Here is a 19,255-nt window from a genome sequence, read left to right as displayed (position 1 = left end):
GGGGTTGGAACTAGATGATCCTTGTGGTCCCTTCCAACCCTGACTGATTCTATGAAATTTCTAGGAGCCTGATGGGTAGCTGGTACAGTTGCAGTACCTGCTGGTACACTGTCAGATACTGAAAAGGGGCAAACCCTAAATTGCAAGAAAGAATTACAGCAATATTGGGATACTGGAGAGAGCACAAACCTGGGTTTTCAGCGATTGCTTGTCTCTTGTATGATTTGCTCAGGACACAATATGGGATTGGACGCCACAACATAGAGCTGGATGAGAAACACGAGAGCAGTGCCCATTTCCTGACAACCAGGCCACAATCAAGCCCTCAGGAATGAGCCAGGCACACATCACCTGCCTGCATGGGATGCCACCAGCAATGCAGCTGACTCTTCTGCCTACACTGACGTCTCTCTGCCCTGCACAGCCTTGAGGGTCTCACCTGGGCACTGACAGCAGACTTCCTAAAGGAAAGAATGTGGCAGAAGGCAGGAAATGAAGCAGCAGTGGAACAGGAACCCAGGGCACAGCTTGTCCCTTCTGCTGGGATGGTTTGCATTTGTCATGAGCTGCTCAGAGAATTCTTCCTTCCACAAAGCTGCCTCTGGGCCTGAGGCACTGCAGCACGCCTATAAAAGGCAGCTCAGCTCTCTGCTCTCTCTCATCCACTTCTCTCACCTCCTTCTGCTTGGGAACCAGGTGAGTCTGAAGCCTCTGCTCCTCCTCCTGCAATATCAGCTCTCTCCCCAATGGAATCTCATTTGAGAGAGGCTATTCTAACACTGGTCTGGGAGCTGCTTGTACTGGAAGAAAGATGGGGAGGGAAGGTCTTCAACAGAGAGAGGCTGGGACGTAGCTGAGGTGTCTCATGGGCTTTGAAGGGAGCAGGTTATGCTGGTCCAGGAGGGAACCTGGCTCCACTGGGGTTGGTGCAGAGCTGCTTCTAATGTTTTCCCATACTGAGCTTCCACGATCCTCTCTCACAGGTGTACCTGCAGCCCAAAACCATGTCCTGCCCTGAGAAGTGCCAAAGCTGCCAGGCCTGTGAGCCCTGCTGCCAGCCCTGTGGCCCAACCCCTCTGGCCAGCAGCTGCAATGAGCCCTGCTGCAGGCAGTGCCAGAGCTCCACCATCGTCATCCAGCCCTCCCCTGTGGTGGTGACCCTGCCCGGCCCCATCCTCAGCTCCTTCCCACAGAACACTGCTGTGGGCTCCTCCACCTCTGCTGCTGTTGGCAGCATCCTCAGCTGTGATGGAGTGCCCATCAACTCCGGAGGCTTTGACCTCTCCTGCATCACCAACCGCTATTGCTGCAGACCCTGCCGCCCCTGCTAGAGCTGCTGGCAATGGCCTCAGCAAGAAGAACTTGCAATACCTTAGACCTTGATGCCAGACACGAGATAGAGCTTTGGACCACTCTGTTTAGCTAACTTCTGCACCTGCCGACTTCTCCTGCAAAGGGTGGCAGGCAGGGGTCAGCCTGTGCTGTCTGGAAGTGTGGATTATGTCTACATTTGCTTCTTCTGCTCTCTTCTCTGTCTCTTCACTTTGCTGTAGCTCTCTCCCATTGCCAGCCTAGCAGGCACCTCTTGGCCTCCCTTCCTTGTCAGGGCAGGCAGATGGACACCCTGCAGCACTGCCACCCCAACCCCATCTTAGTGGCTGCCCCTAGTGCACCTTTTTCTTCTCATTAAAGTTCTGTTGCATTTAAACTTGGGCCTCTGACTCCTCTTTCATTCTGTGGTGAGCCTTCCAGTGTGCTCAGGGGAAAAGGTGGTTTTGGACAGGATTTGTTGAAATTCTGTGAAAAGAGAATCCTTCCTTGTTTGAAAAGGAAGGAGGTGGTAGATTTCACTGCACTGGGTTGTCCTTGCTGTGCAGTCCACTGGAGCTGAGCAAGACATTCCTGCCTTCTTCAGAGCAAACAGCTACCACTCTTACAGCTTTGCTGCATCTCTTCCCACATGAGCCTTGAGCATTGGGCCTTGGAGCCAAAGTAGTGCTGCCCTCGGCTGCAGAGCTGATGTCTGCAGTTGGGCAACAAATGAGGGCAGTAGTCCCTGTGGCTCTCGTGTAACCAATCTCCTCCAGCTCTGGATGGACAGTTGCTGGGGCAGGTACTTCAAAGAGAGGATGTCTGCAGAAGTGGCTGGAATAGGATGGGAGGGCCACAAGAACATTTGCTCCCTGAGTGTCCCTTCAGGATATCCACACTTTCTGGCCATCCTCCCACCATTTAGAGATGGAGGGGGACTGGGCAAAGGACAGCAGAGCACACACCATCCCCATAGCAGCTTGGACTCTGCACAGCCCAATGCTTCTCTTTCTACTCATGGCATGTTCCAGACACCCACCTTCCCTCAGTCTGTGCACACAACCTGTGGCTTCACTCTCAATGCCAATGTTCAGGAGTGATTTTCAGTGAGAATTGACCATTTCTTCTGAGATGTTGACCTTTGGTAATGCTCTAAACCCTAGCATGCCTTGGGTTTCCATGGTCTCCCAGGCGCAGAAAAGGAGCTCCTGCATGCATTGCTGGGCCCAAAATAATGTTACAGGCACACAGTACTCCATGGACCTGTTGCAGGTATTTAGGAATTCCTTTCAGTGATGCTTGACAATTTCTTTGACCTCCATTCTCAGAACCAGGTAATGATTTCAAGGCTTGTCACCTGTAAGAAACCACCACCTCCTAGGTCCAGAGGAGAAAGCCCTGAAAGCACCACTGAGCTTGAATAAGGCCTCAGGCATGTAGGGTCCCATGGAGCAGAGGATGGTCCCTTCACTCGCCTCCTGCCTGCTCTTCTGGGCAGTCGCTGTCCATACTCATCATCTTGGCAGTGGGCACCTTCTTCATGTGCCCAGAGGCCAAGGCCTCACTTTTTCCTCTTGCAGACCTGCAAGCAGTGGCACTGGGTGGTTCACCAGTGGTTTTTCCTGCTCTGGCAGTGAATCATTTTGGTCTCTCAGCTTACAGCCCCTTTAACATCTTCATAGAGATGAAGATGGCAGGTGATCCTGCAACTGGCTATATGGAAGAATCATCCTCTGAGGTCTCTGCAGACACAATATGCATCCAGCTTTCCAGCTGCAAGTGTAGACTAGGGAGCACAGATGTGAGCATATTAACTGAGCAGGTTAATACAGACCTTCTGTCTGTATCTCTCTGACCATCCATGCTCCCATCCCTCACAGGCACAGCACATCTCTATTCCTCAGGAGCCTTTTTGCCTCCTTCTGATTCACCCCAGATGGATACAAAAACTCAGCTCTGTCTGTCACTCCAGAAGACACCACTGCTAACACATGCACTTCTACTTCTTCAGAAAGAAAAACTCAGCTAGAAGTTCTTTGCTGGCACCATGGCTGCTTTTGTTAGCTTCCAACACAGCTGCTCTCCAAGGATCTTCTCTGTGCTCAAACAGATGGACAGAGCATGACACTACACTGAGGAACAAGCTCCTTTCTAGAACAGGAGTGGACAGCTGCATTGTCAGGAGACTGGGGCACAGGGATTCCATTCAGCAATGCAGTGGTGATTCCTCTGAGACAGATGAAAGACATGAAAGGCAGAGGCATGGGTGGGAATATGGTTGAACAGAAAATCTTCCCCAGTCTCAGGGCTGATGAGTCTGTTCACAGGCTGAGGTTTGGCTGATGCCCAGGTGCACAGCTAGAAGGGATTTTGCTTCCTCAGGCCATTTTGGCTAGGAGATAAACCCACAAGAGCAGTCATGTCTCACAAGGAGGGGTCCCTTCTGCAACAGTGTGCTTCAGAGGAGGCTGAGGGGAGAAGAAGAGCAGCACAAGGCAGGCGGATCTTTTGAATACTCATTCCCATGGCACAGTTAGTTTCAGCTCAGTGGGTTTGATAGAGCCTGGTATGGTTCATGTGGCATCCTTCAATAGCTTTCCCTCAGCTCCAACTGCTTGAACCTGACAGTTTTATTGGATTGTTTTGCTCTTTTCCCAAGCCTGAATTCAGACACAAAAGTCACACCAGTGCCTGCCGTTAACAACATCTGTTGCAGAGGCTGGGGAGACAGAGTGAGACCCAACCTCACCACAACTTCATCAGACCATTTCTGGAGAGGCTGAGGTCAGACTTATGTGCAAGTAGTGCTGGGGAGGGAAACACTCCACAGAACATACACACAGTCATTCTTAATATGTGATGCTCCATGCTTTGGGCACCACTGTGGGCTCAGTGGAGAGACAGGTGATGCTGTTGTGCACATTGGCATCCCACACAGGGAAGAGCACCTGGAAGCTCTCCACAGACATCCCAGAGCATAGCCTCCCTGAATCTACCCAAGGTTTGGATTTATCCCCCCACAATAACATCCGAGAGGCCTGGGTCAGCAGTTCTTCTTGCTCCAGTCTTTGCCATACTGAATGACACATCTCACCAAAGCTGCATGTCCCACCAAGATTGCTAGAAAAAAATATGGCTATGCCTTCCTTTCCTTTTTGCAGGCTGCCCAGAGTTCCAGGAAAGGCTGAGTTGGTTCCTGGCTTCTCCTTCCTCTGCTAGCTTAAATCAGCCTCCAAAACACCCTACGGAAAGTGAAGAAAACCTCATCAATTGTTGTTCCAGACAGATCTCCTTGTATCTCCACACTGTTGACCTAGGGATGCTCTCTAGAGAGATGACAGACTGGTGCTCATCCCAAGAAAAGGAATCAAGTTGCAATCTTTGCTGTGCCACAGGTTGCCTAAGGCCAGGGTTGGGTTTTTCAGCACTTGGGGATTCTTGCTTGACCAGTGTGGCAGCATCTGGGCTTTGCACAGCCCTGTAAGTCAGAAGGTGTTTGAGCCATCCTCTCAGGCAGGTGTATCTGCTGTAGAACTGCTGCCTCCAAGCTCCACATGACACTGCCAAAGTGTCCTTGGGCACCTGAAAATTTATGTAGTAGACTAAGGCACAGATCATGCAGTCCACTGTGAGGCAATAGAAAGGTGCTGGGAGATTTACAGTGTCTTACGTATCACGATAATCTCAATCAACCAAATCATTCCCTATCACGGGAGGTCTCCGAGATGATTTTCTCTGGTCTGCCTCCTCAGAGTGGAGGAGGCCTGCTTCAAACCCACTCATATCCACTCTGTCTATAGATACTGGCTAGATGGAAGTTGGGCCAGGCACAATCAAAGTTTCCTCAGGGACTGGTGGAACTCAGGACCCTCATCCCAAAGGGCTCTTTCCAGCTTTCATGTTCAGATATTCAACACCGTAACTCTGCTTTGCAAACTCCATTCTCAAGGTATGAACTTACTTTTCTGTGAGCCCCAAAACGTATCTCTACAGCAAGTGACTGGATGAAGTACTTATTCAATCTCCAGGACCTTACATCAATACCAAAAGTTCAGTGTTTGCAGTTAAGGATAATATGTAGAACAAGCTCTTTGTCTCAAAACCAATCACAACAAGGAATACTTGAAGACTTGGTAACCCTTTTCTCATGGTGATGGAGAACTTTAGCTAATTTCTTGAGATTAATCTCTTAGCAGAAAAGGAGATTATGAAATTGGAGGACTCTGTATCTGAGCATGTTCACAGAACAGCCAAACAAAACATGCCAAATGAGTGTTTTTCTAACATAGCTCAGAGTTTCCATGGTTATCACAGAATCACAGAAAGTTAGGGATTGGAAGGGACCTCCAAAGATCATCCAGTCCAACCTCCCTGCCAGAGCAGGATCACCTAGAGCAGATCACACAGGAACACATCCAGGAGAGTTTTGAATATCTCCAGAGAAAGAGACTCCACAACCTTTCTGGGCAGCCTGTTCCACTGTTTTGTCACCCTCACAGTGAAAAGGTTTTCCCTTCTGTTCCCATGGAAACTCTTCTGCTCCAGCTTGCTCTCATTATCCCTTGTCCTATCATTGGACATCACGAAGAAGAGCCTTGCTCCATTCTTCTGACACTGCCCTTCACATATTTATAAACATGAAGGCAACCCTCAGTCTCCTCCTCTCCCAGCTCAAGAGCCCCAGCTCCCTTAGCCTTTCCTCGTGAGGAAGATGTTCCACTCCCTTAATCGTCTTCGTGGCTCTGCACTGGACTCTTTTAAGCAGTTCCCTGTTCTTCTTGAACTGAGGGACCCAGAACCAGACACAATCTGTTAGTAATGTCAACAAGTCAACAGAAACACCCCTCACGCACAGGCAGCATTGCCCAGTTCTTACAGCAGGACCTAGACCTCTCCATCTACCCACAGGCAGGAGGATCTCTGCTGCCCCCCCTCCCTGTGCACAGTAAAAAGCTGCTGCTCCTCACTGGGAACCAGCAGCGCCAGCAGCTTCAATCATCCTTCCCAGACACTGCCACCAGTCCCATCATGATTTCCTCCCCTGACACCAGTGCCAAGGCAGAGGATTTCTGTCTCCATCCTAGTGGGAGTGTGGAGGACACTGGGTGTGAGTAACAGAGAGGTCTTAGGCCTGGTGGGCAGCCCCTATAGCTGTGTCAGGGTTGGGGGGAGAGATGACCTCTTGGATCTGCAGAGCTTTGGTGGGCCTGATGCTGATGCTGGAGTTGATGCCACATTGGGGTGAGAAAACCATTTTGAAAACTCTGAGAGATCCTGTGTGAGATCCTCTGCTTGTCGTTGTCTGCTGGAGCTGTTCCACAGTAGGAGAACACGGAAACCTGTGATCCCTCAAACACAGTAAAAACTCCTGTACCAAACAGGTTCTGAAAGCCTGGCACAGGTTGCCCAGGGAAGTGTTTGAATCGCCATGCCTGGATGTATTGAAAGCCATCTGGACATGGTGCTCAAGGCCATGGTGCAGGAGTGGCCCTGGCAGAGTTAGCTCATGGGTGGACTTGGTGACCTCAGAGACGCCTTCCAAACATAGTGACTCTGTGAGCTCCTGTGTTTGGAGGCTTCACCTGCCGGAGCTGTCCCCACAATGGACCCCTGTTGGCTGCTCCAGACCGGGGCACTGCCGCTGTCGGGGCCGGAGTCGCTCGCTCGGCGGAAGCACCCCTGGGCCAGGCAGGACGAGTGGGCGGAGCGGCAGAGCTCCCTGGCGGGCCCGCCCGGGGCTGAATCAACCAGCCCCGCCCCACCCAGCGGCGATTCGTGTGCGGCCGCAGCTACAGCTCCTCCCCCCATGTCTCCCAGGGCGCAGGAATACTCTGCTGCCGAGCCACAGGGAGCTGGACAGGCGGTTTGCTGCCACCGACAGCTGCCCCGCCAGGGACTGCATCTGCTGGGTCTCTTTAAAGGTTTGGATGAGGTAGGAGGGAGCTCGGCCCGGGAACTGCCGGTACCAGACGATGAAGTCGAACAACCTTATGTTGGGGTGTGAGCAGCCAAAGGTGATGCCAGTGCCCTCGGTAATCTCTGCCGACGGCTCCTGCTGCTCCTGGACTCTGCCCGCAGCCGCTGTTGAAGAAAGAGAAAAAGAAGAAACTCCCTTCAAAACCTCCTTTCTGCCCAGCGCCACCTAATCCAGCAGAAGCAGCCAGGAATTAAGAGAGATGTTGAGCAGTTTCCAGAGGATGGCAACGTACGATGCTGGTCGTGTCCATCAGCAGCCGGCGCAAAGATGGATCCGAGAATAGCAGGTGCAAGGTGGAGAGGCTCAAAAGAAGTGAAAAGGGCACAAGGGAAGGAAGCAGCAAGGGGAAGGAAGGAAAAACGTGGAGCGCTGGACAGAAACCACAGCGGAGTTTGCCTAGGGGATGTGGGATGGCAGCAGAGGCACGGGTGGGCGAAGGATTGCTCCTGAAGAAGCCAGAGGAGAGGGCAGCATCGGGGGACCTGCGAGGACACCCCAGTCTTGTCCCGACCCCACCGCATCCCTGCACCCAGCAACACCGCCGCCAACCCTGCGCGCCCTGACCCCGCCGCATTGTACCGCTCCGCCACTGGCGTCTCACTGTCCTCTGCCAGCCGCGGCTCTGCTCCAGCCTTGCCACCTTCTGTCGCCACCGCCAGCTCCGCCCCCAGGGCCGAATCCTGCGCTGGCGCCAGGTGGTGGCGAGTGGCAGGCGCTCAGCGAAGCTGTGGCCCTGAGAAGCCTCAGGGCGGGCGGAGCTGCAGTGCGATGGGACGGGGAACAGGCGTCGGGGTCCCACTGCACTGCCTGGCAAAGACAGCAGCGGAATGAGCTGCGAGCATGGAGGCACCAAGGACTGCTGGACTTTGTGAAACCCGGCAGTAAGAACAGGTCAGGTGCCCTTGCCTGGAGACACGGCACTCCGAAGCCACACACTGACCCTGCCACTCTGGAAACCCACAGACTGGTGCTCCCCTTGGGGGTGGCATCTCCATCCACATGGCCTGTGAAAGGCCAGCAGCAGCACCAGGAACAGAGCCAGAAGACAAGGAGCAAGTGGGAGCCACACCTTAATCCTGGAGCTTGAAGACACCACCAGCAGAGAGATGCTGGGGGTGTGGGAGTGTGACCCCATCATGGGTGCCATGACCACAGGGATTCCACACCCTGAACATAGCCAAAGTTGAATGGGGATGACAGCAGCAGGGAACAGCAGGGATGCTTTGAAGTTAAGTACTGTGTACAGTAGCTTATTTTCTCAAAAGGTCTCCTTGGAAAATTGGACATTTAGCTGCACATCTCATTTAAATTGGACATCTGGAAGGAAAGGCCATAGGGTTCTGCTGGATGCTGTCATCCATCAATATCACAGTACCACAGTACATTAGAGGTTGGAAGGGACCTCCAGAGATGATCCAGTCCAACCCTCCTGCCAGAATGAGGTCACGCAGGGTAGTCTGCACAGGAATGCATCCAGATGGGCTTTGAATGTGTCCAGACAGAGAGACTCCACAACCTCCCTGGGCAGCCTGCTCCAGGGCTCTGCCACCCTCACTGTAAAGAAGTTCCTCCTTGAGGTGAAACCTTCTATGCTCAAGCTTGTACCTGGTGTTTCTTGGCTTATTATTGCATACCACCGAAAAGAGCTTGGCCCCCTCCATTTGACACCCACCCCTCAGGTATTGATAGACATTGAGACATTTGATGAGATGCTCTCAGGGGAATCATAGAGTGCATTGGGGAAGGGACTCTAGAAGGTCATCTTGCCCAACCCACCCACAATGAGCAGGAACATCTTTAATTAGATCAGGTTGCTCAGGGCCTCATCAAGCCTGGCCATGAAGTCTCCAGGGGATACAACACAGATGTTGGCTGTCACGTAGGAAGAGCAAAATCAGAGCTGTGGAAGAGATGTGGTCTGGGAGAGAAACATCACCTTTCTGGAGTCAGAGGGATCCTTCGTTTCTCTCAAACACAGGAACAAACCCAGCCCTCCTTTCCAGCACTTTCTGGGACAGCTTCTCTCCCAGACTGGCATCATGACTCATAAGTCCATGATTCTCCCTCCTTTTCCTCAGTTTGCAGATGTCACAAGCAGAGTGAAAATACCTACTGACTGCCCCAGCCACCAACACCAGGCAGCCTGGTGAGGTAAGCTTTGATCTCCTGATTCCTCAGGGCAAACAGGAGGGAGTTAATTCAACAAGGGCATGTTTGTGATGCAGAAGTTAGCAGCCATGATGTTCTGAGGTACATGAGACTATGGGCATGCAATAGTTGGCCACACAGACCTAAGATGAGAGGCATGGACCCTACCTGCACACACAGAGAGAACTGCTTTCAGAGGCGCTGTGTGAGGGTGACAGGGATTTCTACTCACCAGTATATGCCTTTGCAGGTGGGCACCAGCTCCTTGGCCACATTCAAAGCCAACAGGACATGTAGCTCTGATGACCAGAGCCCAGCATGTGTTCCAGTTTTCAAATGGCAGAACTTTCCCCAAGTTACAGAGCAAGCAGAGCACATACCCTGAGCTGAGCAGCAGCTCAGCCCAATGAACAACTTTGCTGCCATCACTGAGAGCGAGAGGGTGCCTCAAGGCTCTGTCCAACCTTTCACAACCTGAACCTGACTTTTCCAATGGATTGTTGTTTGGCTCAGGGAGAAGGAGTTGCACCACGTACCAAGGGGTCCAAGAGCAAGGGAGAATTGTACCAGCACAAGTGCTCCAGCTGTTAGCAACTGGGCTGGTTTGACTTTGTGCAGGTATCAGCTGCAGTTCCACAAATGCATGGAAACAGTGAGGCCAGGGGGAGAGGGCTGATGGGCTGTGAGCTTTGTGCTCTGACATGCTGACAGTGCAATCTGGACTACCTAGACATCCTAATTAGAGAGTCAACTTCTCTAAGGCATTTCAGTCCCAGAAAGGACTTGGATCCAGTAGCTCTTAGATCTCCATGAGAATGAGCTTCACTTCTCAGAAACATGTTCTTCAATACCATTACTGCTGCTCCAGCTGTGCCAGTCACAAAGCCTCAGGCCAAGTTAAGGACTTAAATTTGGAATGGAGGAGAGTGAATACACTGATAGCAAAGGACCATCAGCACAGAGTGTTTCACAGTCGCAGACAATACCCGTTCTGTCCTGTGAGCCTGCACCAGCTGTCACCAGGGATGGATAGGGATGACACAGGAAACAGCAATAAAACCCCCGAATGGGTTGGGTTGGGAGGGATGTTTGCTGTAGTTAGTTTGTTTCCCATCTCAAGCTGCTGCTTTTCACTGGGTTAGGCAAGGCACCCTTCTATCAGGTGGCACATCAATTTAGCAGGATGGCTGCCTATTCACATGTAAAATCCCTGGCTGTGGGAAGGGGTAACCACCCTAGGCACTTGGCCAAATCTTCCCACACATCCTGCCACCCAGGGAGACAGCCACCTCAGGGCATGTTTCACTGATGCCCCACCCAAGTCTCTTCTCAGGCCAGGCTGACAGCAGCTTCCACAAACCTGACACAAAGCCAGCAGCACTAATTAGTATAGCTGCTAAACAGGATGAACAAGGACTTTGGGAGCCTGCACTACAAAACCACCCACAGCAGGCCCAGAAGGGAAGAGGGAGATGACTTCCCTCCTCCACACCACAGCTCCCCAGCACAGCAGGGCCTCAATGCCAGGGCAAAGCCTTTGGCTCTATGAGCCTGTTGCCAGGCTCAGCCAGATGCAGAGCTGAGCAGTGCAGCCAGCAGACTGCCTGAGCTGCACTACAGCCTGCCAGCCAGGGACTGCTGCAGCTGGACATGAGCAGCTCAGGCTGACACGGGCTCCAGCCCCTCATAAAACACCAAAAAGACCTGGTCTAGCTGCCAGGTGCCCACCAATGTTCTTTCTCAGTCCCCTTCCTCAGTGGAACAGGGGAAAAAAAATAAGATGATAAACACATGGGTCAAGATAAAGGCAATTTGATGAACAAAAGTAAAGGCCATGCACAGAAGCAAAGCAAAGCTTCCCATCATCAGGTGATGTCCAGCCACTCCTTGGAAGCAGGGACAGAGTTTGTGCAGTGGCTGTTTCAGAAGATAAATCAGACAATCACAGAATACTCAGGGTTGGAAAGCACCTCTGGAGATCTTCTAGTCCAACTCCCCTGCCAGAAGAGGTTCACCTGGAGCAGGTTGCACAGGATGGCTTACAGGTGTATTGTGAATGACTCCAGAGATGGAAACTCCACCACCTCTCTGGACAGTCTGTTCCACTATCCTCGATGTAAAGAAATTCTTCTTCACATTTAGATGGACTATCCTATTGTCAAGTTTGTGCCCATTGCCTCTTGTTCTGTTGCTGGACACCACAGCAAAAACACTGTCCCTGTGTGAAAAGCCTTAGTAACAAATTCCTTACAGGCTGAGGACAGAGTAGCTGGAGAGCAGCCAGGCAGAGAGGGACCTGGGGGTGTTGGTTGACAGCAGTTGAACATGAACCAGCAGTGTGCCCAGGTGGCCAAGAAGGCCAATGGCATCCTGGCCTGGATCAGCAATAGTGTGGCCAGCAGGAGCAGGGAAGTCATCCTGCCATGTATTCAGCTCTGGTTACGCCACCAGAGTGCTGTGTCCAGTTCTGGGCTCCTCAGTTCAAGAAAGATGTTCAGATGCTGGAAGGTGTCCAGAGAAGGGCAACAAGGCTGGGGAGAAGTCTGGGGCACAAAGCTGGAGAAGGGCCTGGGGCACAAGCCCTATGAGGAGTGGCTAAAGGAGTTGGGGGTGTTTAGCCTGGAGAAGAGGAGGCTCAGGGGAGACCTCATTGCTCTTTACAACTACCTGAAGGGTGATTTTAGCCAGGTGGGGGTGGTTTCTTCTCCCAGGCAAGCAACACCAGAACAAGAGGACACAGTCCCAGGCTGTGCAGGGGGAAGTTTAGGCTTGATCCTAGCAAGAAGTTCTTCCCAGGCAGAGAGATTGCCCGTGGGATGTGCTGCCCAGGAAGGGCGTGGGGTCGATGTCCCTAGAGGTGTTTAAGAAAAGCCTGGATGAGGCACTCAGTGCCATGGTCTGGTTGATTAGTCAAGGTTGGGTGATTGGTTGAACTTGATGATCTTGAGGTCTCTTCCAACCTGGTTGATTCTGTGACTGCTGAGCATGACATCATATGGCATGGGATAGCCTTTTGGTCATTCTGGGACTGTGTCACCTCACTCCCTGCTGGCCTATGGAGAGAGAGTATGGCTGCTGGGCAAGGCATGCCCAGCAAAAGCTAACACAGGAGTGCATTACCAGCACTCTTCTAGTTAAAAAGAGGAAGCACAGTGCTCTGAGGCCTAGCATGGGATGAGGTAACTCCATCACAGGGAGGGACACCCAGTGTGTGCCAGGAGCTGAGGTGAGCAGGCACTTTGTGTGTGGCCTTACCTGTATGTGTGAGATGTGCACACAGCCATGCCCACGTGCCTGTGGCAATACATCCATGTGTGTCCAAACAACCACCCATGTAGGTGCACCCTTTGGGTGTCCATGGCAGCAGGCTTTCACCTCAGTCTTGGTGTATGTGGTTATGAAATTCCTTCCACTTGTGATGTACCACAGCACCACGGTACCACAGCACCACAGCACCACAGTACCACAGCACCACAGCATCACAGCACCACAGCACCACAGTACCACAGAACCACAGCACCGCAGTACCACAGTACCACCGTACCACAGCACCACAGTACCACAGCATCACAGCACCACAGTACCACAGCACCACAGTACCACAGCATCACAGTACCATAATACCACAGTACCACAGCACCACAGTACCACAGCATCACAGCATCACAGCACCACAGTACCACAGTACCACAGCATCACAATACCACAGCATCACAGTACCACAGTACCACAGCATCACAGTACCACAGCACCACAGCACCACAGCATCACAGTACCACAGCACCACAGCATCACAGTACCACAGTACCACAGCATCACAGTACCACAGCACCACAGCACCACAGCATCACAGTACCACAGCACCACAGCATCACAATACCACACCATCACAGCACCACAGTACTACAGCACTACGGTACCACAGTACCACAGCACCACAGCACCACAGTACCACACTACCACAGTGCCACAGTACCACAGTACCACAGCATCACAGTACATTAGAGGTTGGAAGGGACCTCCATAAATCATCCAGTCCAAACCCCTGCCAGAGCAGGATCACGCAGGGTAGTCTGCACAGGAATGCATCCAGGTGGATTTTGAATGTGTCCAGAGGAGACTCTACAACCTCTCCGGGCAGCCTGCTCCAGGGCCCTGCCACCCTCACTGTAAAGAAGTTCCTCCTTGAGGTGAAACCTTCTATGCTCAAGCTTGTACCTGGTGTTTCTTGACTTATTATTGCACACCACCACAAAGAGCTTGTCTTGCTCCACTTGACACCCACCCTTCAGATATTGATAGACATTGGTCAGATCCCTCTCAGCCTTCTCTTCTCCAGATTAAACAGCCCCAGGGCTCTCAGTCTCTCTTCATAAGGGAGGTGCTCAAGTGCCCTAATCATCCTTGTGGCTCTCCATGTGTAAATGTGGCTCTCTCTATGCAAATGGTTGAGATTACAATGAAAACAAAGGGTCCAACTGAAACCTTCACAGCCTGCTGCTCTGTAGTGCTTGTGGACAGAGCAGTAGAGTGCCATGAGCAGCTCATTCCCTTGTGGTGAGGAACACACAAATCCATATGGTGATGCAGATGTGCATGGGGTTGTGCACAGCTGTGTGCACACACAGGCATCACAGAGATCCACATGCAGAAGTGTCCACACAAGCAAGGAAAGAGGATCCACAGCTGTGGCCTTAAGCAAGCAGATGTTGGAATCCACCCCAACAGGGCAGGTCTAGAGCACCTCAGGGTAGAATAAAGCTCCAAACACATCAATAGTGTGTGCTGAGAACTTCCCAGAGACTTCCCAGGGTGGGCAGGGTTCAGCCAGGCTGGCAAGAATCCCAGCCACTCACCTGAGGAGGCTACCAGGGCTTGTCTGGCAAGTTAGGAGGGAGTGTGCTGGGAGGGAAGGATGGAGGAGTAAAGAATGCTCTGACATGCTCTCCTACACAGAAGCCTTTTGGTGTCCAGCTGAGGATCACACAGGTGTGACTGGCTGGGTCCAGGCAGACATCAGCTGCTTACACTGGACTTTTCTGGCACTTGGTCCACGTCTTCTGCCTGTATGAACACAATACTGACCTTGAAATCCTTGTGCCATGGGGCCTTGGGCCTCTCCAGCTTCTGCAACCTTCTAAATCTCCCAGTGAAGGCTCTGGCACATGATGACCCTTCAGCATTCCCAGAATGATGGAGTGGGGCATGCTAAGCAGCTACCTTTCAGAACCTCTACCTAAGGAAGGATTTTTCAGAGCCAGTGGCCATGAGGTTCTGCCTCACTTTGTCTCCTGAGAAATGTCCTCATAACATCAGAACATATCCTGCACATGTGGACCCCAACCAGTCCTGGGTTCTGGTGAGGACCCTGGGGCCACAGATACGTTTTGCTTGTGTTGTGACTCCAGTCCATCACTGTGTCACTTTGCTAAATCCAAATGCCATGGGACATCAAATGTCTTCACATGAGTACATTTGGTATGCAGCATTAAACCCTCTCTGTGTGGAATATCTGGAAGAATCCGGACAGAGAGTGCTGGATTCTGACAATGTGATGAGAAATCTCACCCAGCTGTCTGCCAGAGCTGGGGTGGTGTCTGGGGGTGTCTGTCTGCTGGGGTGGTATCTGGGGGTGTCTGTCAGCTGGGGTGGGTCTGGGGGTGTCTGTCTGCTGGGGTGGTGTCACACAGAATCAGAGAATGATAGGGGTTGGAAGGGACCTCCAAAGATCACCCTGTCCAACCCCCCTGCCAGAGGAGGATCACCCAGGGCAGGTCACACAGGAACACACCCAGGTGGGTTTTCAATCTCTCCAGCCTGTCTGGACAGCCTGCTGCAGTGCTCTGCCACCCTCACAGTGTCCCCTGGAGCTTTGCATTCCAATTTGCTAAATGCTTCCTTTTATGAGGGATTCATGTAAATCTCTGACAGAACTTCCAGCAGGTTCTTTAATACTTTACAGAAACAGACACACAAATTTGTTTTTTCTAATTTGAAACCTTCTGGGTGCCTCCATGTCTCCTTCTTGTGGCCATCTCATTGGCTCTTACCCTAATTCAAAACATATTTGGCCATGGTTAGTATCTCTACCAGTAGCCATTATGCCTCACATAAAACTGCCAACCAAGCTGACATTTCCCTTCCCTCCTCCCTCTTTCCAATCATATTTATTAACTTATAATTAAAAATACTCTAAATGCTGCTCTTTGTGTTAGATGAGTCACATGTGAAATGCAGCACCTGTCATTACCAGGCCATCATTCAACTATTCCATTGTCTTCGCTTTAGAAACACTTCAAAGCATTTGGCAGAGGCACCAACAAAGGCATTTCTGTCCCCAGATACAGACCCCTGAGACGGTAGATGGGTAACAAGGTCATTCTTTACACTCAGTGGGAGGAGCAGTGGATTTCACCTTTCTTAGGAATTTTTTCTTGGAATATGATGAGTTGTGCTTTCAAAGTTCTTCCTCTGCACAGGGATGATAAAGGGAGTCCAGGAGATCACCTTGGATGGAGACATCACCCTGGAAAAAAAAAAAAAAAACCAAAACAAAACAAACCCCAAACCAATCAAACAGTATAGGTTTTATTTCTCCTAACCATAGAAGACTCCAAGTGAGATACTTGATAGTGATTCTCTGCTCCTCCCATCTGGAAGCAACGCTTCTGGAGAACTGATGCCCTCTCTATGTGACCTGGAATGAGAACTGTTGTTGACCAGATGGGGATCATGCACATGGAGTCCAGATCTTGGCATCTCCATGTTCATGTCACCGTTCAGAACGTGGCTCCCAGCAGAAACTCACCTTTCTTTCAGATTTATCTCATCCACCCTGAGGTGCCAAGGCACAAAAGTCCATTTGCATTGCCACCCTTTCCTTCCTTGCCAGCCAGTGGAGAGAAAAACCAGTTCAAGGCACTGTGGACTTCTCATTTTGAAAAGGTGATTCAAGACTATGGGGACATATGGGCAGCTCAGCCCCTAAGGACCAGAGTCAGGTTTAGGTGGACTCTCTTGTCTGAGGATGAAGGTAGACACCTCCAAAGGTAATTTATCCCATCCCACCTTGCAGGTCTTCATGGCCTGGAGAAAATGTTGGTTCCTTGTCTCATTTTATCCCCACTGAGTGCTAGGAGGCATGGGAAAGATGACTGTCATGAGGCAGAGCTGCTTGGTTCTGAGAATCATTTCCAGTGTAGCCATCTTCAGGGGCCGATCCAAATCGTCTTCCTGGGGTCTCCCTTGCCCTTGCTGCAGTGTTTACAGAAGCCTCAGATTTGCTCCCCCTCAGCACAGGCTGAATTGTCACAGAGGGCTGGGGATGGGAAGCCCTTGCTGGAGTTGTTGACACACTGTCCACCAGCTCAGAACTTCCTTCCCCCAGCAGCATCTCCCTTTTGAGGACAGGCTGAGGGAGCTGGGGCTCTTGAGCTTGGAAAGGAGGAGACTGCAGGGTGACCTCATTCCTGTTGATAAAGATTTGCAGGGCAGTGTTGGGAGGATGGAGCCAGGCTCTGCTCAGTGATGTTCAGTGATAGGACAAGGGGCAGAGGGGGCAAGCTGGAGAAGAGGAGGTGCCACAGGAACAGAAGGGAAAACTTTGTCACTGGAAGGGTGACAAAACACTGAAACAAGCTGCCCAGAGAGGTTGTGGAGTCTTCTTCTCTGGAGCCATTCAAAACTGCTTGGATGTGTTCCTGACACTTTCTGTGGGAGAGCTGTTGATGATTCCAGGTTGGACTCGATGATCTTTGAGGTCTCTTCCAGCCTTCTTGATTCTATGATTCTATGATTCTATGATTCACAGCAGGAGCTACTGGAAGCTGAGTGTAGGTGCCTCTGTTGCAGGACTTAGGGTCTGAAGAAATAGGAAGGAATGGAAAGATGTGGACAGGATGAAGCTGAGTGTGAGATCCAACCCTTGGGTTTTGTTGTTAGGTGCCATCAGAGAAGTCAATGCTCTGTGCTGAGGGTTACAAGTAGATGTTATGTTTACATAGGCAGGTTTGGTGTTACTTAGCTTGTGGCAGTTTGTGTGGTGTCAGTTATCAAAGAAACAGAATACCAGGCTGGAAGGCTCCTCAAAGATCATCTGGTCTAAACTTTCTTGGGAAAAACTCAGTCTAGACAAGCTGGCCCCGCACCCTGTCCAGTGAAATTTGAAAGTCTCCCCTGCTGGAGACTCAGTCACTTCCCTGGGGAGATTATTCCAGTGCTGATTGCTCTTATTGTGAAGAATTTTCCTCATGTCCAACTGGAGTCTCCCCAGGAGAACTTGTACCCATCCTCCCTCATCTTTTCTGTGAGGCTTCTTATCAAAAGGGATTCTCCAGCTTCTTTGTAGCTACCCCACCTCCCTTAGAGTACTTTGGACATGGGTGTGAGGTTCTTCAGTCAGATGGAGGTGCTTGTACAGGTTGGCAGGGCAGGGAATGGTCACTGCCTCACACTGTTCAACCAGACCAGTGGACATTTTGTTGACAACAGTGAGACAACACTTTCTGCCCTCTCTCCCAGGTTATCCTTATGTGGAGATATAAGCTGGAAAAGTGGAGTTTAAGGTAAGTGAAAAATTCCCTAGATAGCTCAGAGGATTCTCACTGGAGACAAATACTTCATCTCTCAGGAAGGAACCGTGATCCACTGAATCTGAAAGAGCAGAAGTTGTTGTCTTCACTAGGAACTGGTGAAAATTCAGACAAAACAAGGCAGAAAGAGGTACAAGTGCCCCGAGAGCTTATTGAACCTTCCTGTTTGCCATCTCCTTTGCAATCAAAACAAACCAACAGAACCAGACAAGCTCCCTAATCAGCCAAACAGGAGTGACCTATCTTGCAGGTTTTAATGAGTGGTAAGACACATTCCACACTTCAGCAGGGCCTGGCCCTGGCCTCTAGGTCTGCTTGGAGGGACTGCACAGGTCTTCAAATCATTGCATGCATCCTGGCCAGCAGGAGCCTTGAGACTTCTTCTCATGTTACTGTGGAAGAGTTCACAGGGTCACAGGATGTTAGGGGTTGGAAGAGACCTCTGGAGATCATCAAGTCCAACCCCCTGCTAGAGCAGGACCATAGAATCTAGTGCAGTTTGCACGTGAATGCATCCAGATGGGTCTTGAAATCCAGAGAAGGAGACTCCACAACCTCTCTGGGGAGCCTGCTCCAGTGGCCTGTGAGCCTCACAGTAAAGTGGGGGTTGATCCTCAAGGAAGAGAGTGAGAGTTGATCCTCAAGGAACTGTAGGTTGGCCAATGTGTGTTCAGGGGATCCTTTTCAGTCTTATCTCTTCAGTAGTTCAGTGAACTGCTCAGATTAAACACCAGTATTAGAGCCAGGGGAAGGATGAATAAATAGATGGGCAAGCAGACACCATTGGTTTCTTAAGAGCTTTAAAGATGAGCTTCTGCCTCTGCCAAGATCTGGTTTTGGCCCAGCTAAAGGGATGGATTTAAATTAAGTGACCCAGTTCAGAATGTAATTATATAGCCTTCTACAACCTCTAGTCAGATGGGATGGGTAACAACCTCCAGTCAGATGGGACAGGCTAGCTCCTCAGTTGGGGATGATTCTTTTCTGGTTTTTTTCAGATTCCTGAGGGCTTAATATTGCCTCAGGGTCACATTGCAGTTTCTTCTATGGTGTTCATTCAATCGTGTTCCCATTTAACTTCAGAAAATTAGCCAGTTGTGGACCTTCAGGACGTCTGAGTTGCTCCCCCAGGACCACTCCTCCATGACTACCCCAGAACATTGAGTATAAACACCTCCACTTCTTTGCTTCTCACCCAGCAGGTGGAAATACACCTTCAAGCATCAAG

General features: G+C 51.0%; 1 pseudogene; it reads left to right on the top strand.

The window, feature by feature from the left end:
• The first annotated feature begins 561 nt into the window (after positions 1–561).
• On the top strand, positions 562–1,331 carry LOC128978454 (feather keratin Cos1-2-like; annotated as a pseudogene).
• Positions 1,332–19,255: the final 17,924 nt, after the last annotated feature.

This window comes from Indicator indicator, chromosome 37 (genome assembly GCF_027791375.1).
Source record: "Indicator indicator isolate 239-I01 chromosome 37, UM_Iind_1.1, whole genome shotgun sequence".
Taxonomy (NCBI): Eukaryota; Metazoa; Chordata; class Aves; order Piciformes; family Indicatoridae; genus Indicator; species Indicator indicator.
This window is presented reverse-complemented; position numbering and strand designations above follow the sequence as displayed.